Raw genomic sequence first — 27381 nt, forward strand, 5'->3', positions numbered from 1 at the left:
GTGGTTGGACTGGGTGATCTCTGGAGGTCTCTTCCAACCTCTAATGTAGTGTGGTACTGTTAAAAAAGCCCTTTTGGTCTGGATTGGTAAAAAGCTCAGGCTCCAGCTCAGAAAAGCACCCAGCCTGAGAAGTAGTGAACAGAAAACTAAAGTAGTTGGAGTAGCTGCAAAAGTGCTTTTGAAAGACATTTGAAATAATGAAATAATTGAAACTACTTAAATGAAATAAGCATGTCATTTGTTGCAACAGAGCAGGGGAAGAGCTGCTTAGTGTATGAAGAGAGAAGACAGAGTTTAGCAAGTGTAAGGCTCTTGGGTCTATTAAACCAACATGGGAGCCCCTGCTGCTTACAGTGCACACTTGTGGTGACATTGGAATCATAGAATCATGGGTTGGAAGGGAACTCAAGGATCATCCAGTTTCAATCCCCCTGCCACTGCCAGGGACACCTCACACTACAGCAGGTTGCTCACAGCCACATCCAGCCTGGCTGCAAAACCTCCAGGCATGAGGCTTCCACCACCTCCCTGGGCAACCTGTGCCAGTCTCTCACCACCCTCATGGGGAACAACTTCTTCCTGACATCCAATCTCAATCTACCCACTTCTAGTTTTGCTCCATTCCCCCCAGTCCTGTCACTCCCTGACACCCTCAAAAGTCCCTCCCCAGCTTTCCTGTAGCCCCCTTCAGATCCTGGAAGGCCACAATTAGGTCTCCTCAGAACCTTCTCTTCTCCAGACTGAGCAGCCCCAACTCTCTTTCTATCTCCATAGCAGAGGAGCTCCATCCCTCTGATCACCCTTGTGGTCCTTCTCTGGACACCTTCCAGCACCTCCAGCTCCTTCTTGTCATAGGGGCTCCAGAACTGGATGAAGTACTCCAGGTGGAGTCTCACCAGAGTGGAATAGAGGGGGAGAATCACCTCCCTTGACCTGCTATCTGGAAATGCAGAGTAGGGCTGCGGAGGACAGATGGACAAATACTGAGAACTGTGGTCCTCATTGCAGTACAGGAAGTACCTGGTTGAATAATGTGGGTGGAGGACTCTGGGCACCTGTCTGTCCTCTCTGTCCCTGCAGTCCCAGGAACAGTGCTGCTGTGTGTGCTGACCTCGGGTGTACAGTGTACCACGGTGTGACCTGTGTGGCTTGGGTTGCAGCACCCTGTGGCTGTCGTGTGAGATATCCCTGCACCTGTGTCTGACTGGGAAGCTCAGTCAGAGAGCATCCAGCTCCTGACAGCTAATCTCAGAAATGGAGCTATTTGGAGTACTGAGTGCTGCTCCTGGCTAGAGCACTGGTGTAGAACATCATAGAAGCCTGCATGTGAATTTTCCTGTAGTGGTTAGTAGCGATGGGCAATGTGCTGACCTGCCAAATGTTTGTTTATAGACAGGTCAGGCACCTGAGAGCAAGGGTGGCACCTGGGCCAGAACAATCCTCAATATCAATAGAGGCTTGGGGAGGAGGAGATCGAGAGTAGCCCTGAGGAAAAGGGCTTGGATGAGAAGCTGGACAGGAGCAGGCAGTGAGAGCTTGCAGCACAGAAGGCAAATCACAGCCTGGGCTGCATCCAAAGCAGCATTGCCAGCAGAGCCAGAGAGGTGATTCTGACACTTTGCTCTGCTCTGCTGAGACCTCACCTGCAGTACTGTGTACAGCTCTGGAGATCTCACTATAGGAAGGACACAGACCTGATGGAGGAGGTCCACATGGGGGGCATGAAAATGATCAGGGGTTTGGAGCAGCTCTGCTGCAAGGCCAGGCTGAGGGAGCTGGGGGTGTTCAGCCTGGAGAGAAGAGGAGGCTCTGGGGAGACCTAATAGCAGCCTGCCAGTACCTGGAGGGGGCTACAGAAAGGCTGGAGAGAGATTGTTTGCAAAGGCCTGCAGGGACAGGACGAGGGACAAGAGCTTCAAACTAGAGCAGAGCAGATTGAGATTGGATGTTAGGAACAAGTTCTTTACTCTGAGGGTAGTGGAACCCTGGAACAGGTTGCCCAGGGAGGTGGTTGAGGCTCCATCCATGGAGGTATTCAAGGTGAGATTGGACAGGGCCCTGGGCAACCTGATCTAGTTGGGGATGTCCCTGCTGACTGCAGGGAGGTTGGACTGGATGAGCTTTGGAGGTCCCTTCTGGCCTGGACCACTCTGTGATTCTATGATTCCATGATTCTATGATTCTGTGATTCTGTGACTCCATGACTCTATGATTCTGTGATTCTGTGGCTCTATGCTTCACAAGGCTCTAAGAGCTGTTGTCTGCCACACATAGGAACACAAATGGAGGTGCAGTAAGTTACTAGGGCAGCAGACAAGCCCGAGCCTCCTGCATCCCAGGGCTGCACCTGCCTTTGCTCCCAGCTCTCTGGGTATTTCCTTGTGCCTTCCTCCTTTGTAGGGCTTTGTTGTTGTTTCTCTGTCCTTAGCAGGGGGATCACACGAATACCAACGCCCACGCACAAGCTCCAACTTGAGTTGCTGTCGCAGCCCGGAGAGCGATCCCGCTGGCTGGTTTTCCGTGTCCCTGCTGCAGGAGGATTTTCATGTGATGCCCCTCAGACAGAGCAACTGGGAGGCAGGAACAATGTCCCTCTATACGCTGCCAGGCCGGCATTGTTCCGCGCCCGGCCCGCTGACGAACGTGAGATGGCAGAGTCCTCGTCATTAGGCGGAATTCAATCGTGAATCAAAGTTCGAGGGGAGAATAGGCTGATCTCAGCTTCAGCCTCCCTTGGGTCCTGCTGAAAGATTAGAGGGAAAGAGCAGGGCCTTGCTAAGCTGAATGTATCAGATTGTTTTTCAGGAATAGGCATGCCCCCTTGCAAACCCCTGAGAAGCACCCGGGGCTACTCTTTGGTAAAACAGATCCCACAAAGGCTGCTGGGGGGATAAGCAGAAAGGACCTGCAAAGGAGGAAAAGGTGATGCCTGGCTTTATTTGCCTGCTAGCTGCTGCAGAAGGCATAATTTCACAATTCAGATATTCCAGTTTGTGTCAAGCCAGCTGCAGGTTTCTGTGAGAATTACAGAACCATGGAATGGTAGGGATTGGAAGGGACCTCTGGAGATGAAAGAGTCCAACCCCCCTGCCAAGGCAGGTTCACCTAAAGAAGATCACACAGGAACCTGTCCCGGTGGGTTTTGAATGCCTCCAGAGATGGAGACTCCACCACCTCCATGGGCAGCCTGTTGCAGGGCTCCGTCACCCTTACATTAAAGAAGGCAGGGGTCAGAGTGGCTGGAGAGCAGCCAGGCAGAAAGGGACCTGGGGGAACTGGTTGATAGTAGGCTGAACATGAGACAGCAGTGTGCCCAGGTGGCCAAGAAGGCCAAGGGCATCCTGGCCTGGATCCAGAATAGTGTGGCCAGCAGAAGTAGGGATGCCATTGTGCCCTAGACTCAGCACTGGTTAGGCCACACCTTGAGTCCTGTGTCCAGTTCTGGGCTTCTCAATTTAAGAAGGACATTGAGACACTTGGACATGTCCAGAGAAGGGCAACAAAGCTGGGGAGGGGTCTGGAGCACAGCCCTGTGAGGAGAGGCTGAGGGAGCTGGGGTTGTTTAACCTGGAGAAGAGGAGGCTCAGGGGAGACCTTCTTGCTCTCTACAACTCCCTGAAGGGAGGTTGTAGCCAGGTGGGGGTTGGTCTCTTCTCCCAGGCAACCAGCACCAGAACAAGAGGACACAGTCTCAAGCTGTGCCAGGGGAGCTGTAGGTTGGAGGAGAGGAGAAAGTTCTTCCCAGCAAGAGAGATTGGCCATTGCAATGTTCTGCCCAGGGAGGTGGTTCAGTCACCATCCCTGGAGGTGTTTAAGAGGGGATTGGATGTGGCACTTGGTGCTATGGTTTGGTAGTCATGAGGTGTTGGGTGACAGGTTGGACTTGATGATCTCTGAGGTCTTTTCCAACCTTATTGATTCTATGATTCTAAGTTCCTCCTCGTGCTTAGATGCAACTTCTTACATTCAAGTCTGTGCCCGTTATCCCTTGTCCTGTCACTGAGTGGCACTGAAAAAAGATTGGTCCCATCAGGGGGTACCAGGCTTCAGGTGGACAGGTCTGTCCCAGTTTGGGGTGTGATTGCTAAGCCTTATTGCACCTCTGTGACCCAAAGGCTCTAGAAAGACTGAAACTATAATTTTTCTTATTTTCATGTTCTTCTGCCATCCCAAAGCCTTTGCCATTGGAAGATTTTGGTAAATTCTTTGCCAATTTTCTGCAGAACATCTCAAACCCCTGTACTGTGTCCAGTTCTGGAGCCTCTATTACAGAAAGGATCTGGAGGTGCTGGAAGGTGCCCAGAGAAGGGCCATGAGGATGAGCAGAGGGCTGGAGCTGCTCTGCTATGAGGACAGACTGAGAGAGTTGGGGTTGTGCAGTCTGGAGAGGAGAAGGCTCTAAGGAGACCTTCTTGTGGCCCTCCAGGATCTGAAGGGGGCTCCAAGAAAGCTGGAGAGGAACTTTTGAGGGTGTCAGGGAGTGATAGGACTGGGGGGAATGGAGCAAAACTAGAAGTGGGTAGATTGAGATTGGATGTTAGGAAGAAGTTGTTCCCCATGAGGGTGGTGAGAGACTGGCACAGGTTGCCCGGGGAGGTGGTGGAAGCCTCATCCCTGGAGGTTTTTGCAGCCAGGCTGGATGTGGCTGTGAGCAACCTGCTGTAGTGTGAGGTGTCCCTGGCCATGGCAGGGGGGTTGGAACTGGCTGATCCTTGAGTTCCCTTCTGTGATTCTGTGTATGTGGGGTATGGGACAGCTGTCGCTGTGGGACAGCAAAGGGGTTAATGCAGAGTATGAAGAGTGGGGAATGACCCTAGGAAAACTCAGCTACCAGCACCTGGAGTGCAGGATCAGACAAAGCCAACAGTAAGAAGAGTGAATGCGTTAGGTGATCTTACTCCTGTGGTCCCTGCAGTGTCGTTGGGCACCGGCTCCGCACCTCTTATTTCCAGCTTGCTTTCAGTTGAGGCACTGGGTGAAAAAGAGAGATGATGGCAGCTGAGCATATCAAAGCCTGCTGATCAGCTGGGTTGTCCCAGCAGCTTCATTCTCTTGTTAATGCCTTAGGTTGTGTCGTGTTGTAGCGATAAAATCGGTACAGAAGAAAGCTAAGCATCAGCCGGAGAGATTTCTGCATAGATAGGGAAGGAAAAAGTCCAAAACCAAAATAGACCAAACTGGCCTTGGAGCCTCCTTTTCTTTCTGCCTCCTCAGGAGCCTGATTCCACTGGGCTGTGCTGGGGGGATTCTCCAATATCATCAGCTTAGTTTGGAAAAGAGGAGGCTGAGGGAGACCTCATTGCTGTCTACAACTACCTGAAAGGACCTTGTGGAGAGGCTGCTGCTGGTCTCTTCTCCCAGGTAATTAGTGATAGAACAAGAGGGAACAGCCTCAGGCTACGACTGGGTAGGTTTAGACTGGACATTAGGAAGAATATTTTCATGGCAAGAGTTGTCTGGGATTGGAATGTGCTGCCCAGGGAGGTGGTGGAGTCCCCAAACCTGGATGTGTTTCAAGGTTGTTTGGACGTGGTGCTTGGGGCTCTGGTTTAGGGGTGACCCTTGCAGGGAGACCAGATTGCTCTCTACAGCTACCTGAAGGGAGGTTGTAGCCAGGAGGGAGTTGGTCTCTTCTCTCAAGCAACCAGCACCAGAACAAGGGGACACAGTCTCAAGCTGCACCAGGGAAAGTTTAGACTCGAGGTGAGGAGAAAGTTCTTCCCTGAGTGAGTTGTTCGTCATTGGAATGTGCTGCCCAGGGAGGTGGTGGAGTCACCATCCCTGGAGGTGTTCAAGAGGGGATTGGATGTGGCACTTGGTGCCATGGTCTAGTCATGAGGTCTGTGGTGACAGGTTGGACTTGATGATCTTTGAGGTCTCTTCCAACCTTGGTGATACTGTGATACTCTGAGCAGGGTTCATGGTTGGACTTGGTGATCCTGAGGGTCTTTTCCAACCTGAATATTTCTGTGGTTCCGTGACCTTGTACTTTTACCACCTTTCCTGCAGTAATCTGCACAGCTTCTTACCAATCCAATGGAGCTCCCTCAGAATGATGTCCTCTTGGGGCATCATTTCTGTGGTTTCTCCAGTCACATCAGGAGGAACACCTAAACATATCTTGGTTTTCTTAAAGGAAGCAGAAGCTCTTGATAATGCAAGGATGGTTTGGGGTTGTTTGGGTTTTTATTTTGGTGAGTATTGTTTCATGTTCAGGAAACAGACAGGACTGGAACATGTTTTGGGGGATTTGGATTCTTATCTTAGGGCTGTTCAGGTTATAGATGCCAGCTGTTTGCAGTGCTGCTCTGTGTCTCACCGTGTTGCTGGTTTTGACCTGGCATTCATAGGCATTCATAGGATCAATAAGGTATTTCGGTCAGTTCCCATGGCTGCAGAACCCAGAATTTTGGGAGAAGCATTGAAAATGTTCTGTTTTGTTTGTTGGTTGGCTTTTTGTTTTCCCCACTATGTTGTGCCAAGCTTCTGCTCCAAAATTTATTTGGATGCCCAGCAATCTCTGCTCTGGACCTTCTCATCCTCCCTCCCAGGAGACCTTCAACTTTGTGACCAGAGGAAAATCAGCACATTAGAAATGATGTACTCAAGCTTTTGTTTTCAAATCCCTAGCTCTGCTTGGAAGGGACACCCAGTATTTGAAATGGACTGAATCTAGCCAAGTTACTGCTCTGGGTGAGGATAGCATAGAATTGTTAGGGTTGGAAGGGACCTCAAGGATCAGCCAGTTCCAAGCCCCCTGCCATGGCCAGGGACACCTCACACTACAGCAGTTGCTCACAGCCACATCCAGCCTGGTGGCAAAAACCTCCAGGCAGGAGGCTGCCACCACCTCCCTGGGCAACCTGTGCCAGTCTCTCACCACCCTCACGGGGAAGAACTTCTTCCTAACATCCAATCTCAATCTACCCATTTCTAGTTTTGCTCCATTCCCCCCAGTCCTATCACTCTCTGACACCATCAGAAGTCCCTCCCCAGCTTTCTTGTAGCCCCCTTCAGATACTGGAAGGCCACAATAAGTTCTTTTCAGAGCCTTCTCTTCTCCAGACTGAACAGCCCCAACTCTCTCAGTCTGTCTCCATAGCAGAGCAGCTCCAGCCCTCTGCTCATCCTCGTGGCCCTTCTCTGGACAACTTCCAGCACCTCCAGCACCCCCAGATCCTTCCTGTATTAGAGGCTCCAGAACTGGACACAGTGCTCCAGGTGGGGTCTCACCAGAGCCCTTCTGTAACACCTGTGACCCAATGCCTAACACAGACACCCTCATTGCATCCAGCCAGGGACTTCCCTGACTGTCTGGCTTCTTCTCTTGACAACTGCCAATGTCCACTCTCTTCAACGTGTTCCAAATTAGTCCAAAGGCTCTGTTTTCCAGCTAAGCATGTGAAAAAACCCCATCAACAAAACCACCACCAGGTTTTTGTTATTTTCTAACTGTTTTGGGGGTCTCAACAGAAATTCAGGCCAGTTCACTGCATTCAGGCCAGTTCACCATGAGGCGTTCTGGTCCCTTGCTGGTATGTGCAGCTCAGCACTGCCTGCGTGGCCAGGGGTGTCTGTCTGAATGTTGGAGTGGATTTTAGCCCCAAATGCCTTCTAAAATAGTCCCAGCTCATGTTCTCTGAGTCAAAGCCACAGTTTACAAAGGAACTTTAACTTAGAGCAAGCCAAAGCGCGCTCACCTGGGAGGAGGGTTGGAGCCAAACATTTCAGAATGAGAGACCTAGCACACAAAGGGCACCACAAACAATTGCAACATTAGGAGGCAGAAAACTGTAGCTAACCATCCTGTCCAGAAAGGCATGACTTTGAATGCTGATCAAGGCTATTTTGTCTTGCTGACCGCTTCCACTTTTGAGAGGTAGACTCATGGGAGTCTTCCTAAACCCCTGACTCACCATGACTGACCCCAGTGTATCAGCCTTTCACACTGCATGACTCTGAGCCAGCAAGAGTGAGTTTACTGATGTGTTTCAGACTAATTAAGGTTGGGTTTTTTCCTTCTCTTAGCATTTCTAATGAAACCCTACCTCCCCAGAAGTATGTCTGCACACACACACACACAAAGACCCCAAATGAAAACCAAAATGAAACAAGAAGAGCTACACAATAGGGACAAACTATTTTCTTTCTTTGCTATATTATGCTCCATAAATGTCCTGTCTCTCTCCTAAAGAGCTGGAGGCAGGACAGATATTTTTTTGCTAATACAAAGATGTTGGGGGGGGAAGAATGCTCTTTTTTTGTTTTTCTTCCTCAAAAGCAACATTGCCTCTGCAGTCTGTGTGGCTTTCCAAATTAAACCTGAATACAGGGAGGGCTGTGCTGCCATTCAGGGAGACACAGCCAGGCTGAGAGTTGGGCAGGGAGAAATGGAATGCAATTCAATAAGGGCAGAGGGAGAGTCTTGCACCTGGGAAAGAAGAACCTCATGGAGCAGGATAGGTTGAGGGACTGAGCTGCTGGAGAGCAGTGAAGGGAAAAAGGACCTGGGGGTCCTGGTGGATGGAAGGATGACCATGAGCCAGCAATGTGCTCTTGTGGCCAAGAGGGACAATGTCATTCTGGGGTGGAGTAGAAGGGCTGTGGTTAGTAGGTCGAGAAAGTTTCTCCTCCCTCTCTGCTCTGCCCTGGTGAGGCTGCATCTGGAATATTGTGTCCAGTTCTGGGCCCCTCAGGTCAAGAAGGCACTCAGGGAACTGCTTGAGAGTGTCCAGCACAGAGCCACAAAAATGATTAGGGGAGTGGAACATCTTCCTTATGAGGAGAGCCTGAGGGAGCTGAGGGCTCTGGAGCTTGGAGAGGAGGAGCCTGAGAGGTGACCTCATTGCTGTTGATAAAGATGTGCAGGGTGAGTGCCCAGAGGCTGGAGCCAGGCTCTGCTGGGTGATGCCCAATGCCAGCACAAGGGGCAGTGGTGGAAGCTGAGGCATAGGAAGTTCCATGGGAACATGAGGTAGTATTTTTCCCTGTGAGGGTGACAGAGCCCTGGAGCAGGCTGCCCAGCAGGGTTGTGGAGTTTCCCTCTCTGCAGATATTCCAACCCCACCTGGATGTGTTCCTGTGTGATCTGCTCTAGGTGCTCCTGCTCTGGCAGGTGGTTGGACTGGATGAGCTATTGAGGTCCCTTCCAAGCCCTGGCATTCTGTGATTCTGTGATTAAAAGGGGTCAAAGCACTTAGGGGAACACAAAGACTTTGGGGACAGTTGGCATTGAAAGAAATCTCTGCCTGAGCTGAGAGTGTGATTCAGTTTTCTGTCCAGTAAGCTACTTGGCAGACAGAATGCAGAATGAAAATGTCCTCAATAGAAGAATGCTCTAATTCCCTGATAAAATTTTAAAAACCCCATTTTACATTCACTGTCATTACAAAATATTCTAACAAGATGGGAGAGGAAATTTAATCTGTGGATTGTCTCACTCCAGAATTGGGATCTGCCTCTACAGTTTTCCTTGCTTCTGTTTAAGCCTCTATTAGGAAATCAGGTGGGGGGGTGGGGGGGAATCTTTTGCACATGGGGTGTTGTGGTGGGTTTAGGAGTTACCCCCCCAACTAATTTGGAGAACTACCCCCCAAAAATAAAGTTGCCAGACCAGCTCAGTTTGGGCTGGAAGCAAATGAATCATAGAGGCCTTCAAAACCTCCAGGGATGAGGCTTCCACTACCTCCCTGGGCAACAAAGGAGACTATTTTGTCTGACATATGAGTCATGATTTTAAATAGTTTTAAATTATTTATTTTTAATTGAGACAAGGTTAGCAGAAAGGAAGGAGGTGTGAATGGAGGAGCCCTGTGGCTAAGCGTCTGGAGTAGGTTTGGGCAAATCCGACCTGCAAGCCACCTGGCTGTACCTAAGTCTGCTCCTGTTGTAGGTGAAGGAACATGTTGTTGTTGCTGTGCACAGAAGTAGAGTTGGATCCAGGAGCACCCAGCATTTCTCACTTTTTTCAGCTATAGAATCATAGAATTGTCAGGGTTGGAAGGGGACCTCAAGGATCAGCCAGTTCCAACTCCCCTGCCATGGCCAGGGACACCTCACACTACAGCAGGTTTCTCACAGCCACATCCAGCCTGGCTGCAAAAACCTCCAGGGATGAGGCTGCCACCACCTCCCTGGGCAAACTCTAATCTAGAAAAATGAAATGCAATAAATATGTACAAAATATCCAATAGATGGACAACAGAGAGATATTGACCATTTATAAACAACACAGAAACTGCTCAGACCCCTCAGGATGGATCCAGGGGGACTCTCAAATCCTGCCCCACTGCCTCCCTCCTTCCTGTTACCTCACACAGGAGTCAAAACAGAGATCCTCTGGCAAGGGCACAGGAAAGACAGAGAGAGAAGTTGCAAGCAGAAGCTACAGGAGAAGAAAAGAGAGCAAGAACTGTTTCTGCCTCTGCTCTATATCCCATTAGCAGCCCAATGAATTCTACAGACCTCAGCATTATTTTCTTTTACATCCAATGGTGATTTTACTTTACTTTCAGTCTTTGCAGTCAGAGAATAGGGTGGAGTTCCCCCCTCAAACTCTAACAAGAAGAAGCTTAGGGATGGTGCCCTTGAGCTAGGATTGTCATACACAGTTACTGAAATTCAGCTGCAGAGCCTGCCTCAGACATGGTCTTAGAGCTGCTCTCCCTGACCCAGAGAGTTCTTGGCTATCTGAGACAGGAGCTGGGGAGCCAAGTGGGTGGTCTTGCTGGCTCTGTGCATGAAACCTAGGAATAAGCCTAAGACCTGTATCAGAATCCTTTCAGGATATTTTGGGCCCAAAGAAGGAAGGTTTCCTTAGCCACAGATGTCAGCAATGTGTGCTTGGACCTGAAGCTGGGCTTCCACTCATCCAGCTGGGAAGGGTCCTCAAAACACCCTGTTTGGGTAGGTGTATGAGCAGGCAGCTTTTGCACTGCATGTGTGTTTATGTATGCAATAACATCTACAAATACAGCAGAGGAAAACCCCCATAGCTACACAGGATACTGATTGCTACTGTCAGGGAGCAGGGAAGTCATTCTGCCCTGGACTCAGCGCTGGTTGGGCCACACCTTGAGACCTGGGTCCAGTTCTGGGCTCATCAACTTAGGAAGGACATTAAGACACTTGAATGTGTCCAGAGAAGTGCAAGAAATCTGGAGAGGGGTCTGGAGCACAGTCCTGTGAGGAGAGGCTGAGGGAGCTGGGGTTGCTTAGCCTGGAGAAGAGGAGGCTCAGGGGAGACCTTATTGCCCTCTCCAACTCCCTGAAGGGAGGTTGTAGCCAGGTGGGGGTTGGTCTCTTCTCCCAGGCAACCAGCACCAGAACAAGAGGACACAGTCTCAAGCTGTGCCAGGGGAGGTTTAGGCTGGAGGTGAGCAGAAAGTTCTTCCCAGAAAGAGTAATTGGCCATCGGGATGTGCCGCCCAGGGAGGTGGTGGAGTCACCATCCCTGGAGGTGTCCAAAAAAGGATTGAATGTGGCACTTGGAGTGATGGTTTAGTTGTCATGAGGTGTTGGGTGATAGGTTGGACTTGATGATCTTTGAGGTCTTTTCCAACCTTATTGATTCTGATTATCTGTGTCAACAACTCTTTAGTGGTATATGTAGGCAGTTACCATACCCAGAGTAGCAATAGAAGGAATTAGGCTGGTGATGCTATATAAAAATATAGTATCACCCTCCTCAGTGAGGATACTGCATCCAGTTGTGGGGTCCCCAGTTTAAGAGGGACAGGGATCTGCTGGAGAGTCCAACAGAGGGCTACAGGGATGCTGAAGGGACTGCAGCACTGCCTGGTGAGGAGAGGCTGAGAGCCCTGGGGCTGTTTAGTCTGGAGAGGAGAAGACTGAGAGGGGATCTGATCAATGTCTATCAATATCTGAGGGCTGGGGAACCAGGAGGAAGGGGACAGGGACAGGCTCTAGTGAATTGCACTCTGTGATAGGAGAAGGGGCAATGGATGTCAGATGCAGCACAGGAGGTGCCACCTCAACATGAGGTGGAACTTCTTCACTGTGAGGGTCCCAAAGCACTGGAACAGGCTGCCCAGAGAGGTTGTGGAGCAGAGGAGAGGCTCAGAGAGGAGAGATTCAGAGTGGTTCAGAGAGGTTTGGAGAGGAGAGGTCCCCACATTGTTTTGAATAGAATAGAATAGAATAGAATAGAATAGAATAGAATAGAATAGAATAGAATAGAATAGACCAGGTTGGAAGAGACCTTTGAGATATCAAGTCCAACCTATCACCCAGCACCAACTAAACCATGGCACCAAGTGCCTCATCCAGTCTCCTCCTAAACACCTCCAGTGATGGTGACTCCACCACCTCCCTGGGCAGCACATTCCAATGGCCAATTACTCTTTCTGGGAAGAACTTTCTGCTCACCTCCAGCCTAAACCTCCCCTGGCACAGCTTGAGACTGTGTCCTCTTGTTCTGGTGCTGGTTGCTGGAGAGAAGAAACCAACCCCTTCCTGGCTACAACCTCCTTTCAGGTAGTTGTAGAGAGCAATGAGGTCTCCCCTGAGCCTCCTCTTCTTCAGGCTAAACAATCCCAGCTCCCTCAGCCTCTCCTCACAGGGCTGTGCTCAAGGCCTAACCAGTGCTGAGTGCAGGGCACAATGACTTCCCTGCTCCTGCTGGCCACACTGTTCCTGATCCAGTCCAGGATGCCATTGGCCTTCTTGGCCACCTGGGCACACTGCTGGCTCATGTTCAGCCAGCTGTCAATCAGTACCCCCAGGTCCCTTTCTGCCTGGCTGCTCTCCAGCCACTCTGACCCCAGCCTGTAGCTCTGCCTGGGGTTGTTGTAGCCAATGTGTTTTGGTCCAACCAGTCTCATGGTGGATATCTCTCCAATGGAATTGTTTGGAATGACCTGTCTTTCCCTTTTCACACCCAATAGTGATGTATTTACATTTTATGACTTTTCTCCTCAAGATCTGTGAAAAATTTTTAAAGATCTGTGAAAAAATTTTAAAGGCATAGCCTAAAACTCCCACAAGTGGGGCAGGAGAGAGGGGGGTGGAGGGAATGGCGGTGGTCCCACTATGGCATTTGAGTTTTCAGCTCATGAAAAGTGCACTAGACATTGCCTGTAAATACACAGTCCCCAGGAGTTTCAGAGCAGGGAATCAACATCTAAGAGAGTAAAAATGAAAATTTGTCCCTCTGGTTGCAGGGAAACCAGAGAGTTATAAAGGGCCTCTGAACAATATTGAGTTTCAGGTAGCACAATCACATCACAAAAGATTTACCTTCACTCTGCAAACTCAATAGAGGGCAATAACAATCCATTACAGGCAGAGCCTTGCGACGTCAAAGGAATGTTTAAAAGAAGTAGACAGAACCTTTACATCACCAAAATTGAGTTAGGTTCCCCCAGAGGAAATGCCCTGGGGACCATTTCTAGCAGGGTTTCTTCCAAGGGTGTTGTTCATTTGCTGCTATTTAATGTGTATCTTAAGCATAACCAGCAACCTGCCTTCCCCTGAAGGCGGTGAACAAAAGGCACCGGTCCTCAAACAAACAAACAAGAGAAGATCAGGGTGACAAAACTACAGAATACAGAATTTACCAGGCTGGAAAAGACCTCAGAGATCATCAAGTCCAACCTATCACCCAACACCATCTAATCAACTAAACCATGGCACCAGGTGCCTCATCCACTGTATCACAGTATCACAGCATTACCAAGGTTGGAAGAGACCTCAAAGATCATCAAGTCCAACCTGTCACCACAAACCTCATGACTAGACTATGGCACCAAGTGCCACATCCAATCCCCTCTTGAACACCTCCAGGGATGGTGACTCCACCACCTCCCTGGGCAGCACATTCCAATGACGAATGACTCCCTCAGTGAAGAACTTTCTCCTCACCTCCAGCCTAAACTTCCCTTGGCACAGCTTGACACTGTGTCCTCTTGTTCTGGTGCTGGTTGCTAGAGAGAAGAAACCAACCCCTTCCTGGCTACAACCACCTTTCAGGTAGTTGTAGAGGGCAATGAGGTCACCTCTGAGCCTCCTCTTCTCCAGGCTAAGCAACCCCAGCTCCCTCAGCCTCTCCTCACAGGGCTGTGCTCAAGGCCTCTCCCCAGCCTTGTTGCCCTTCTCTGGACATGTTCAAGAGTCTCAATGTCCTTCCTAAACTGAGGGGCCCAGAACTGGACACAGGACTCAAGGTGTGGCCTAAACAGTGCAGAGTACAGGGGCACAGTGACTTCCCTGCTCCTGCTGGCCACACTATTCCTAATGCAGGCCAGGATGCCAGTCTCTTCCTAAACACCTCCAGTGATGGTGATTCCACCACCTCCCCAGGCAACACATTCCGATGACCAATCTCTCTAGGAAGAATTTCTTCCTCACATCCAGCCTAAACCTCCTCTGTCATAGCCTGAGACTGTGTCCTCTCCTTCTATCTCAGGCTACCTGGGAGAAGAGACCAACCCCCACCTGGCTACAACCTCCCTTCAGGGAGTTGCAACAACAGTTGCTGGGCACAATCATGTCCTTATGTCCCCTAGGTCAATATAAGCCACTGTGTTGTGAAGCTTCTGCTTCTGCATCTGTTGTGGACACAAGACACAGAATATCTATCCTTGTACACCACCCCCTAAGAAGGTAAGTTTTGCTACAAGGAGATGGGACATAACAGGCTCACAGGATGTTAGGGGTTGGAAGGGACCTCCAAAGATCTTCAAGTCCAACCCCGCTGCCAGAGCAGGACCACAGAATCCAGCATAGTTTGTACAGGAACACATCCAGATGGGCCTTGAAAATCTCCAGAGGAGACTCCACAATCTCTCTGGGCAGTCTGTTCCAGTGCTCTGTGACCCTCACAGTGAAGAAGTTCCTCCTCATGTTGAGGTGGAACCTTCTGTGCTGGAGTTTCCATCCATTGCCCTTTGGTCTATCCCAGGGTGCAACTGAGCAGAGGCTGTTCCTGTCCCTTCCTTCCTGATTCCCAGCCCTCAGATATTGACAGACATTGATTTGATCCCCTCTCAGTCTTCTCCTCTCCAGACTAAACAGCCCCAGGGCTCTCAGCCTCTCCTCACCAGGCAGTGCTGCAGTCCCTTCAGCATCTTTGCAACCCTCCCTTGGACTCTCTCCAGCAGATCCCTGTCCCTCCTGAACTGGGGAGCCCAGAGCTGGATGCAATATTCCAGGTGAGGTCTCAGCAGGGCAGAGTAGAGGGGAGGAGAACCTCCCTGGCTCTGCTGGACACACTCCTCTGAATGCACCCCAGGCTCCCATTGGCCTTCTTGGCCCCCAGGGCACTTTGCTGTCCCATGCAGAACTTGTTGTCCACCAGCACTCCCAGGTCCCTCTCCACAGGGCTGCTCTCCAGCAGATCCCCTCCCAGCCTGTACTGCTGCAGTTTATTCTTCCTTCCCAGGTGCAGGACTCTGCACTTCTCCTTGCTGAACCTCATGAGGTTCCTCTCTGCCCAGTTCTCAGTCTGTCCAAGTCTCTGAATGGCCACACAGCCTTCAGGTGTCTCAGCCAAGCCTCCCAGTTTGGTACCACCAGCAAACTTGCTGAGCAGACTCCCTGTCCCCTCACCAAAGAGGGAACAGTGTGTGCCATGTGTCTCTGACAGCCTGGTTACAGAAGTGACAAACGCATCAGGTCCAGTGAAGGATGGAGGCTGTAGCCACTCTTGCTCTTTAGGCCCAGCTCTGGTCAGTGTTCCTTTTTCACTTGCCCTCTGTTCTTGGCACGTCAGTAAGGATTTATAAAACAGTCATTATGTGGTGAACTGTTGAAAGTAACCAGCACTGATGTTGCATCAAATCTCTAGGTTTCTTTGTTGAAACCTAGGTCCTTAAAATGCCTCCTTGCTGCCTAGTTTGTGGCTAGAGCTGAGGTGGCATCACTGCAGAGTGATGGAGGTTGTGAGTGCCCCCTTCCTGGAGGTGTTCAGGGCCTGGCTGGCTGAAGTCTTCAGCCACCTCCTCCAGTGGAAGGTGTCCCTAACCCTGGCAGGGAGGTTGGAGCAGATGATCTCTAAGGCCCCTTCCAACCTAGCCCATTCTATGATTCTATGACTTGCAGGAGAAGCTGATCCTGGCTGCAGGGGCAGAGGCAACGGATGGACCCTGCAGGGAAGCACAGGACTCACATCAGTGCAGTCCCAGCTGCCTGTCCCTTTCCTGGGCTAGCACAGAGACAGCAGAGAGTGACCCAGGGTGGGATGACCTTTGCTCACAGCGTCTGGAGCAGTAATTCTTTTGGAAACATCCACCAGATCTCCCTGCCTGAGTTTCAAATCCAGCTTGCAGCCCAGGCACTGTCCATGCACTTCTGTCCAATTTGCTATAGACAGTCTTCTTCTCCTACCTCTAGGTGCCCTTGTGGCACCAATACAAACCCCTATTGCAGCCCTTGGCTGAGGCCATAGAGAAGGCCTCATTTAGACTACAACCAAGAAGAGAGGCTGTCTAGTGACCAGGACCACCATTCTGTGCATACAGGTTGGATATCAACTCTGCTGTCAGTATTGAGGAGCAATGAAACAGAGCTCATGACTATTGCCCTGCTTTTCCAGGTGCTGAAAGGTGGACAAATGTGAGTTGGATCATATTATAGGCAAACCAGAAAGCAATGATGAAGAAACTGTTTCTTAAACAGGCTCACAGGATGTTAGGGTTTGGAAGAGACCTCAAAAGATCATCCAGTCCATAGCAGGACCATAGAATGCAGCACAGGTCACACAGGAACACATCCAGACAGGGCTGGAAAGTCTCCAGAGAAGGAGACTCCACAACCTCTCTGGGCAGCCTGCTCCAGTGCTCTGTGACCCTCACAGTGAAGAAGGTCCTCCTCGTGTAGAGGTGGAACCTCCTGTGCTGTAGCTGACATCCCTTGTCCTATCCCTGGGTGCAGCTGAGCAGAGCCTGTCCCCTCTCTCTTGACCCCCAGCCCTCAGATATTTATAGACATTGATTTGGTCTCCTCTCAGTCTTCTCCTCTCCAGACTAAACAGCCCCAGGGCTGTCAGCCTCTCCTCATCAGGCAGTGCTGCAGTCCCTTCAGCACCCTTGTAGCCCTCTGAGAAATCACTTTTACCAAGGAGGTACTAACCTCTCTATAGCCAGTGTCCTGGATAACTAAATGCTGATGCTTTGGAAATGTTCAGCAATGAAAGCCAGATTTGAGAAGGGGAGTACAGCAAAACAGCCTTCTCCACCCACATCTCACTGGTACCTTTGCTCTGAGGTGTAACAGAGTAGGTGGAGAGCCATTAAGACAAAAATAGTAATTACTGTGCAGCCACATTTCAGGAGAATTTGATTCCTAAGCAGTTTGGTAGTTAACTAAACTGCCTAAAAATCAAAGGTAATTCAGAGCAGGTCACGGGATTGGGTTAACTGCAAAGAGCCTCTTGCTTGAGTCCCTAGGTGATACCTGACACACCCAAGCATTAAGTTTTCAGATGGGAGCACAGAAGATAAGCTTGGAGTCACACAGTGTTCCCTTTGCATTTGGCCCCAGAACCCAGCTTCAAAATACAAACAGGCTGTCCTGCAGAGAGAGGGTGAAATGCTTAAATGTCAGGAGAGCATTGTTAAGGCTCTATCTGTATGCATAGCAACTATCGTGTGTACAGCAGAGAACAGAGCTTGCTTCGGGAAGGCAAGCAGGAATAAAAAGCACCTTATCCTGCTTTAAAGGTTCCCAGGTGGCTGGAGGGGGGGAGGGGGGGGAACACCAACCCCACCACAAAACCAAAAAAATCCTTAGCAATTAAAATGTTGTTGACCTTGGTGACACAGGGATCAGGTCTCCCCAAACCAACAGTAAATATACAGAATGTTTATGTAAATACATATATGTTCAAGGGCAAGTAGTAGTCAGGACGAGCAAAGCTTCCTTAACAGCTGATGAAAAACCTTGCAGCCTTTTCAAAATGGCATTAAGAGAGATTTATTAGCTACTGCTTCTTTTCCACGCTCTTCAAAGGGACTATTGTAGGGCATTGGGCCACTTAATCCCATGTCTTTACACTGAGATGCATAGGAGAGAGGAGGGGAGTGCCAGGAGCCAGGTTGTTCCCAGATGGCTGTGAAAGAGCTGGGTACCACTGTAACACAAATACTTAGGTAATACAACAAGTGTTTTCTGTCCTGAAAAGGGCTTGGGCACACCAGGAAAGGCAGACTGTGATCCTGACCTCGGGACTCTGGGAAAACAGAGTTACCTCTCTGCTTACATGACACTGTTCACAGGCTCACAGGATGTTAGGGGTTGGAAGGGATCTCTGAAGACCTTCAAGTCCAACCCCCCTGCCAGAGCAGGACCATAGCATCCAGCACAGGTCACACAGGAACACATCCAGACAGGGCTGCAAAGGCTGCAGAGAAGGAGACTCCACAACCTCTCTGGGCAGCCTGCTCCAGGGCTCTGGGACCCTTACAGTGAAGAAATTCTTCCTCATGTTGAGGTGGAACCTCCTGTGCTGGAGTTTAGAATACATAGAATACATAGAATAAACCAGGTTGGAAGAGACCTTCAAGATCGTCACGTCCAACCCATTTCCATCCATTGCCCCTTGGCCTATCCCAGGGTGCGACTGAACAGAGTCTGTCCCCTCCCTCCTGACTCCCAGCCCTCAGATATTGATAGACATTGATCAGAGCCCCTCTCAGTCTTCTCCTCTCCAGACTAAACAGCCCCAGAGCCCTCAGCCTCTCCTCCCCAGGCAGTGCTGCAGTCCCTTCAGCATCCTTGTAGCCCTCCCTTGGACTCTCTCCAGCAGATCCCTGTCCCTCCTGAACAGGGGAGCCCAGAACTCGATACACTATTCTAGATGAAGTCTAGACACACTCCGCTGAATGCACCCCAGGATCCCATCAGTTCAAGAAGGACCTCAGGGAACTTCTTGGAAGAGTCCAGCACAGAGCCACAAAAATGATGAAGGGACAGGAACATCTTCCTTATGAGGAGAGCCTGAGGGAGCTGAGGGCTCTGTAGCTTGGATAGGAGGAGCCTGAGGGTGACCTCATTGCTGTTGATAAAGCTGTGCAGGGTGATGTCCAGAGGCTGGAGCCAGGCTCTGCTGGGTGATGCCCAATGCCAGCACAAGGGGCAGTGGTGGAAGCTGAGGCAGAGGAAGTTCCATGGAAACAGGAGGAAGATTTTTTTCCCTGTGAGGGTGACAGAAGGCTGGAAGAGGCTGCCCAGGGGGTTGTGGAGTCTCTTTCTCTGGAGATATTCCAACCCCACCTGGATGTGTTCCTGTGATCTGCTCTAGGTGCTCCTGCTCTGGCAGGGGGGTTGGACTGGATGAGCTTTTGAGGTCTCTTGCAGCCCCTGGCATTCTGTGGTTCTGTGATTCTGTGCTGCAAAAACCATTATGCAATCCATCTGTCTTTTATTCATGGAATACTATCTCTCTGGGCACAGACAGAACTGAGTTAGCCCAGTACAGTCAAGACTGAGAGAAAGGGAAAAAAAATCCCAAGGTTGTGCACTTTCTCCTGAATTGAGGACTCCTATGGATATGGAGCACTGATGAGGATGTAGCAGTCTCACAAAAGGAGCTGACACCTTGTGATTAATGTGCCCAGTTGTGGAGCCCCTATCACAGGAAGGATCTGGAGGTGCTGGAAGGTGTCCAGAGAAGGGCCACGAGGATGAGCAGAGGGCTGGAGCTGCTCTGCTATGCAGACAGACTGAGGAATTTGGGGCTGTACAGTCTGGAGAAGAGAAGGCTCCAAGGAGACCTTCTTGTGGCCTTGCAGTATCTGAAGGGGGCTTCAAGAAGGCTGGGGAGGGACTTTTGAGGGTGTCAGGGAGTGATAGGACTGGGGGGAATAGAGCAAAACTAGAAATGGGTAGATTGAGATTGGATGTTAGGAAGAAGTTGTTCCCCATGAGGATGGTGAGAGACTGGCACAGGTTGCCCAGGGAGGTGGTGGCAGCCTCATGCCTGGAGGTTTTTGCAGCCAGGCTGGATGTGGCTGTGAGCAACCTGCTGTAGTGTGAGGTGTCCCTGGCCATGGCAGGGGGGTTGGAACTGGCTGATCCTTGAGGTCCCTTCCAACCCTGACAATTCTGTGATTTTATGATAAAATGTTTCTCTACCAAGATGAAACAAGTCCCTGCTGACAGGGCCTGTGGGCAGGGGCAGCCTTCCTCTGGAATGTAAAAGCCATGTTAACAAAACCCTTCCTGACCTTAGGGAGCAGTAGGTGAGTAGGTGTCCCCCCATCTCTAAGTTCTCAGAGTGCTTTCGTTTTCACTTCTGTGATGCTAATAGTTTCCCTCTCTAATTTCTCAGCTAATTAGCTTATCTCTGCTGTGCAGGTTGGGGGAATGAAAACATAGCTCCTGCTGCACCTCTCTGATGTTCAGGCAGACATCTTGAGAACACAGATGGAACTGATAGTAGGCTATTTTATAGGGTCTTAAAAGCCACTAAGAAACTAGCAAGGGCCATTAGACTTTCTGTCATGCATATGATGAGGAAAATATCCCAGCGTAAAATCCACTTTATTGTCCTACTGTGACAGCAGCAGCTATTGTGCTGGGAAGCTTTTTGGACGGTAGCTCCACCTTGGTGTTTCTGCTCTGCTGGCTTGGTGGGGTTTTGGGGAGGCTATCCAGACAGAGGGGTCTTTGTGACAGGCTCTCAGTGACCCATAAGGAGTGCAACACACAAGCCTCTGGTTTGACGAGGAGGAAAAGCTCAATAAAAGCAGAGTGACCCTCTTGCAGTTTCCCCTTTCAAGGCTTAATGCTGACGTCCTCCTTGGGGTGGGTCGAAATTCCCCTCCAAAAGAAAACTGCCAGGTCAGCTCAGATGGAAGCAAATGAAGCTCTGTTTGCAAGCAAAGCTGTGATCTAGAAATGGAATGGAATGAATATGTACAAAATAGACAACATTGACATGGATTTACAATTTATAAACAAGGCAGGAACACCCCCCTGGACAAAAGCAGGGGCTTACCAACAGCTTCCTCCCCTTTACCCCTTTCCCCTGTACACAGGACAAGAGAAAGAGAAGAGCAGAGAGTAGTTTGTTAGTACTTAGCCACAGCAAGAATGCAGCCAAGGTCAGCAACAGCCAAGCAAAAGCCACCAGTCAGTATCAGCTAGAGCAAGGAAGCCCAAAAGAGCAAGAGTTAGTCTGTACAACTAACTTTATGTTAGTTATCAGACCACTGGGATTATTCAGAGCTTATCATTACTTTCCATTTCCATCCAATGGTAATTCATTTACATTCTACCACTTGCTACTCAATCTGTGGCAACATTTCCTAGTGTGGCCGTTTGACGCTGTGCCTTTAAGGAAGGGGCACACTGGCTAAATGTTTATAAAATATTTTGGTAGTCTAAATGAATTTCATTGGCCAAGGAGGTGGGAGGTGAGATTGGACCCATGGGAGCTGGGAACTTTCTCTCAGTCTTCCTTCCTTCGCTGTCCTTCTCGGCTGGATCTGCTTCTGGGATTCTGGCCAACTAAGATAAGATACTAACTCCTGTGCAAGGCCTTTCTTCCTTTCCTGCCCTGTTAACCGTCCACATCTCTTTTCTACCTCTATTGGGGGAGAAGGGAGGCAGGAGGGTGAAGGGGGCACAGGGGGAAGCCCCCTCTGTGGGGGGTCTGGTTTCTGGTTGAGTTCATTTGCTGTATATTCCTGTACATATTGTAAAATACCTGTATTTGTTGTGTTACATAGAATCTGTTTCCTTGTAAAATATAATCTCATTTCTCCGACTGGGTTTAGCCGTGGTCTCTTTCTCAGTGGGGGAGGGAAAGCAGAGCCTTTCCTTTCCACCACACCTAGGCACCAGCCACACTTGTGCAAAGATTGGTTTGGAGACCTGGTACCACGTTATAGCCTGGGCTCTTTTCATCAGGAGCAGAGCTGAGCTGCCTTCCCTTGAGAGCATTTCTCTTCTGAACTTTTCTCTCTGGGATCTTTAAAGAGACAGGATGCAATATTGCACCTCAACAGCAGTGACTTTTTTTCCTGCAAATATTTTCTGTCTGCTGAGCTGGAAATTAATGGTGAATGGTCCTTTCAATTTTGCCTAGAGTTCTACCTTACAGTAGAAATAATTTATAAAGCAAACAAGTTCTATCTTATAGGAGAAATAGTCTATAGAGAAAAAGAGTTCTATCCTATAGGAGGAATAATCTATGCAGAAAAAAAGTTTTTCCAGTAGAAATAATCTATAAAGAAAACAAGATCTATCTTACAGTAGAAATAATAGAATTATGGAATCACAGAATCAATAAGGTTGGAAAAGACCTCAGAGATCATCAAGTCCAACCTGTCACCCAACACCTCCTGACAACTAAACCATGGCTCCAAGTGCCACATCCAATCCCTTTGAGAGCTCCACCACCTCCCTGGGCAGCCATCCCAATGGCCAGTCTCTCTTGCTGGGGAGAATTTCTTCCTAACCTCCAGCCTAAATTTCCCCTGGCACAGCTTGAGTCTGTGTCCTCTTGTTCTGGTGCTGTCTGGCTGGGAGAAGAGACCAACCCCCACCTGGCTACAACCTTCCTTCAGGGAGTTGGAGAGAGCAATAAGGTCTCCCCTGAGCCTCCTCTTCTCCAGGCTAAGCAACCCCAGCTCCCTCAGCCTCTCCTCACAGGGCTGTGCTCCAGACCCCTCCCCAGCTTTGTTGCCCTTCTCTGGACACCTTCAAGAGTCTCAATGTCCTTCTTAAACTGAGGGGCCCAGAACTGGACACAGGACTCAAGGTGTGGCCTAACCAGTCAGAATGACTTCCCTGCTCCTGCTGGCCACACCTTTCCTGATTCAGGCCAGGATGCCCTTGGCCTTCTTGGCCACCTGGGCACACTGCTGGCTCATGTTCAGCTAACTGTCAATCAGCACCCCCAGGTCCCTCTCTGCCTGGCTGCTCTTCAGCCACTCTGACCCCAGCCTGTAGCTCTGCATGGGGTTGCTGTGGCCAATGTGTAGAACTTTGACTTGTTGAATGCCATCCTGTTGGACCTATATGTTGCCATGATGTTGAATCTATAGAGAAAAAGAGTTCTATCTTACAGAAGAAATATCTCTAGAGAAAACAAGTTCTATTTTATAGGAGAAATTATCTATCAAGAAAAAAAAGTTCTATCTTATAGTAGAAATAATCTCTGAAGAAAAAAGTTCTTATGGAGAAATAAACTCTAAAGAAAACAAGTTCTGTCTTGTAGGAGAAATAATCTATACAGGAAAAAAGTTTTTATGGTAGAAATAATCTATAAAGAAAAAAGTTCTATTTTATAGTAGAAATAGTCTATGAAGAAAACACTTTCTTACAGCGGACAGCAAATCAGACACATGATTCCCAGAGCTCCCTGTGAAAGGGACTTTGGGCTCTTGTTGCCATTGGGGTCCCAGCTGATGCTACATGGAGCAATCCAGTGTCAGCATGAGCACTGAATTCAGCAACAGTGCTGAGTTTTGCCACAGCACCCAACTAGCCCTTTCCCTGCTCTTCTAAAAGGAGAATATGTCCATGGAGCACAAATGCTCAGGATTTATCACTTCTCTAATGCTTTCTGATAACAATGTAAAAATTCACTTTGGTTTTGGCTTGTCTCAGACTCACAGGATGTTAGGGGTTGGAAGGAACCTCAAAAGATCATCCAGCCCATTCCCCCTGCCAGAGCAGAGTCACCTAGAGCAGATCACACAGGAACACATCCAGGTGGGTCTCCGGAGAAGGAGACTCCACAACCTCCCTGGGCAGCCTGTTCCAATGCTCTGGGACCCTCACAGTGAAGAAGTTCCTCCTCATGTTGAGGTGGAACCTCCTGTGCTGGAGTTTGTATCCATTGCCCCTTGTCCTATCGTGGGGCACAAGCAAGCAGAGGCTGTCTCTGTCCCTTCCTTCCTGACCCCCATCCCTCAGATATTGATAGACATTGATCATATCGACTCTCAGTCTTTTCCTCTCCAGACTAAACAGCCCCAGGGCTCTCAGCCTCTCCTCCCCAGGCAGTGCTGCAGTCCCTTCAGCATCCTTGTAGCCCTCCCTTGGACTCTCTCCAGCAGATCCCTGTCCCTGTTGAACTGGATGCGACATTCCTGGGGAATTCTGGGGATCAACAAGAGAGAGAGGTGGCAGACTTCTCCTGTAAAATATGAGCTATTTCTTCAGGCCAATGGAGTCAGGTGGATGTCTCATTATTATACTGTGAAGTCTGAGGAGTCCACCCCTAGCCTACTGTCTGACACCTCTGGAAACTTCTGCTTACCACTAACATTTTAGATCCAAACTGTAATACCTGTGAGCACTTGAGCAAGAACAAATTCTGTAAGTGCTAAAGCCATCTTAGACTGGAAGCAAGACTGCTCTGTGCCTCAGGTGAGTGACCACAACCACTGCAATTACTCCAGGTGTAAAGGCTGAGCTTCAGCTGTCAGTTTCTTTCATGCTGGCCACGATTTCTGACTTTATTTTTTCATTTGCTGGCTCTCAAAATAGCAAACTTCACCTCTGAAATCATTCTCCTTGTTCCTTACACTGCTCCTGCTATTCCACACACTGGAACTGGTCTTACTCCAAATCCTTACATCCCCAACCAGAGCTTCAACCACATCAATCAACCACAGAAGCAGGCAAGGCAGAAGTCGGGCTTGTTGTCAGAAAACACTGCTTTGTGTGGGAATAGTTTAATTGTCCTTGTGCTGACCACAGATAAATGCAACTCTGAGTCCCTTTGAAATCCTGCTTTATTGAAATTCACGTTGTTTGTGGTGCAGGACTTTCATTTCTGTATATCTTTATGTATGTATTTATCCATTTATTTATTCAAAACCCCTGAAACTGTCTTTATGATTTAAAAGGAGACCCCTTGCTTTTTGATTTGAGCTGGGTGTTAGAAGCCTCTCTCCGAAAGTGAAAATTGCTTCTGACCGTCCCGTCCGTCCCCAGCCAGGCTGTGCTGGCTCCCTCCGCGGTCCCTGCAACCTCTCCCATGCTGCTAAAGTCCATGTCAGACAGAGCCCCCTGTCATGTTCCCCTTTCACTCGCTGCTTTCTTCTGAGAGCTGTCACCACCCCCTGGAAGCACATCTTCAGTGCAGACACAAGGCTCCTACCAGCCCCGGCGGCAGGCTGGAGATGTGAGAGTAAAATTTATGTCTAGTGACACTTAGGCTGCATCAGGCACGTTCAAATTGCGGCTTAACTGCAAGATAGGCTCTGCCTGCACCGAGTCTGGGAACTGAGCCTGCCCGAGGGCAAGCACAGAAGTGGCTGTGGGGTGAGTCCTTCCTCCTCCCACTGAGGCTGCAGGTCACCAAGGGATGTTTTAAAAGGGCTATGGGAGAAGTTTCCTTCAGCTCAGGCGGTTACCTGCAGCATAATTTTAACCTGCTTTTCCTTGGTCAGTTATGAATAACAAAGGCATTAGCATAGCCCTTTTCTAAGAGGAGTTTTAAAGCTTAGGAGGGAGCTCATGTGTAGATTTAGGTTTCTGTCCCTTGGTGTCTGCTCAACCTCGCTCTCTTCAGGCAGCAGCGCGGGTTTGGTGTGATTTAGTTTGGTTTGGTTTTAAAAAGTCCAACTTATGGCCTTATCACTACCATTTCATGAGTCATAATATTGGGCACATGTGCCCAGATGCTGGCAGCTGGGGGCTGCAGGGATGGCCTCTGTGGAAAGAGGCCAGGGGCTGACCCCTGATGGACACAGGTGGTGTCCTGTCAGCCAGTCAGCTCCAATAGACAGCTGTGCCTCTGGGAAAATCTACTTAAGAAAGGGCAGAATGCTGCCCAGAAGAGAGGAAAAACAGTGTGAGGAACTGTTCTGAAAGTACCAGGGAGAAAGAGAGTAAGAGAGAAAGAAACAGAGAAAGAGAGAGAGAAAGAAAGAAAGAGAATGGAAGACAGAGAGAGAAAGAGTGAAAGAGAGAGAGAGAAAGGGAGAGAGGTAAATGGAGAGAAAGAGAGAGAAATGGAGAGAGAGAGAAAGACAGAAAAAGAAAGAGAGAGAAAGAGGAAAAAAGAGAGCAAGGGAGAGAGAGAAAGAGGGAGGGGGAGGGAGAGGGGGAGAAAGAGGGAGAGGGGGAGAAAGAGGGGAAGGAGAGAGAAGAGAGAGAAAAGAAAGAGAGAGAGAGTGAAGGACGGAGGAGGTGGTGCTACAAGCACTGCAGTAGAGGTGCCTTGCAGCCCATGGAGAGCCCATGGTGGAGCAGGTTTGAGTGCAGGAGTGCAGCCTATGGAGAACCAATGCTGGAGCAGGATAAAAGCATGAGGAAGAAGGAGCAGCAGGGAAGTTGTTATCAACTGATCACAGTCCTCCAGCTTCACCTGCCTCTGCTGCACAGGTAGGGCTGGGCTAGTAGAGAGGTCAGGGATGAAGAAGTGAGGTTGAGACAGGGAAAATGGGAGGAGGGAAATGGTTGTTTTCATTTAATCTTTGTTTCTCACCATCCAGCTCTATTTTAATTAGCAATAAAATAGATTAACTCTCCCCACGTCAGCACTGTTTTGCCCACGATGGTAACTGGGAAGCAACCTCCCTGTGTTTATCTCAACCCACAAATTTTCCCCTCTTATTTGTGTCCTTTGTCTTGTTGAGAGCAGCTGGGTGGATGTCTGTCAGCTATCCAGGATCAACCCGCCAGAGAAATACACAGATTTGGGAAGCAGGGGTTAAAACACTTTCACTTCTCTTACTCACTCAGCAGTAGTCATGACAAAAGCACTTGGAAGTAACAGCAGTACTGCAAACAAACCCACAGCACAACTACATCCCCACAGAAGTACAGTGAAAAGTAGAACTTGGGGCATGGATTTCTATTAGGTCTAGCTTTGACCAACTGTAGAGCTGTCTCACCCAATTCCACCCCCTCCACTGCACCTTCCTCCAGACAAACACTGTAATGATTTTCCTTTGGGTTTAGGGTTGAACAGCCTCTGCAATGGCTGTCATTGGGGGCTAATGGCTACATCCTACTTTCAGGTTGTTGTAGAGAGCAATGAGGTCTCCCCTGAGCCTCCTCTTCTCCAGGCTAAGCAACCCCAGCTCCCTCAGTCTCTCCTCACAGGGCTGTGCTCAAGACCTCTCCCCAGCCTTGTTGCCCTTCTCTGGACACGTTCAAGTGTCTCAATGTCCTTCCTAAACTGACGGGCCCAGAACTGGACACAGGACTCAAGGTGTGGTCTAACCAGTGCTGAGTACAGGGCACAATGACCTCCCTGCTCCTGCTGGCCACACTATTCCTGATGCAGGCCAGGATGCTGTTTGCCTTCTTGGCCGCCTGGGCACACTGCTGGCTCATGGGGACTTGTTTGACAGACAGATGCATGGAAGATTATTAAATAAGGCAAACAGTTTTGCTCTTGAGAAGTCTTCTTAGCTAAAAGCAGTCTAAGATAATAGCTGGGGACATTTCATAGAC

This window comes from Dryobates pubescens, chromosome 1 (assembly GCF_014839835.1).
Source record: "Dryobates pubescens isolate bDryPub1 chromosome 1, bDryPub1.pri, whole genome shotgun sequence".
NCBI classification, from domain to species: domain Eukaryota; kingdom Metazoa; phylum Chordata; class Aves; order Piciformes; family Picidae; genus Dryobates; species Dryobates pubescens.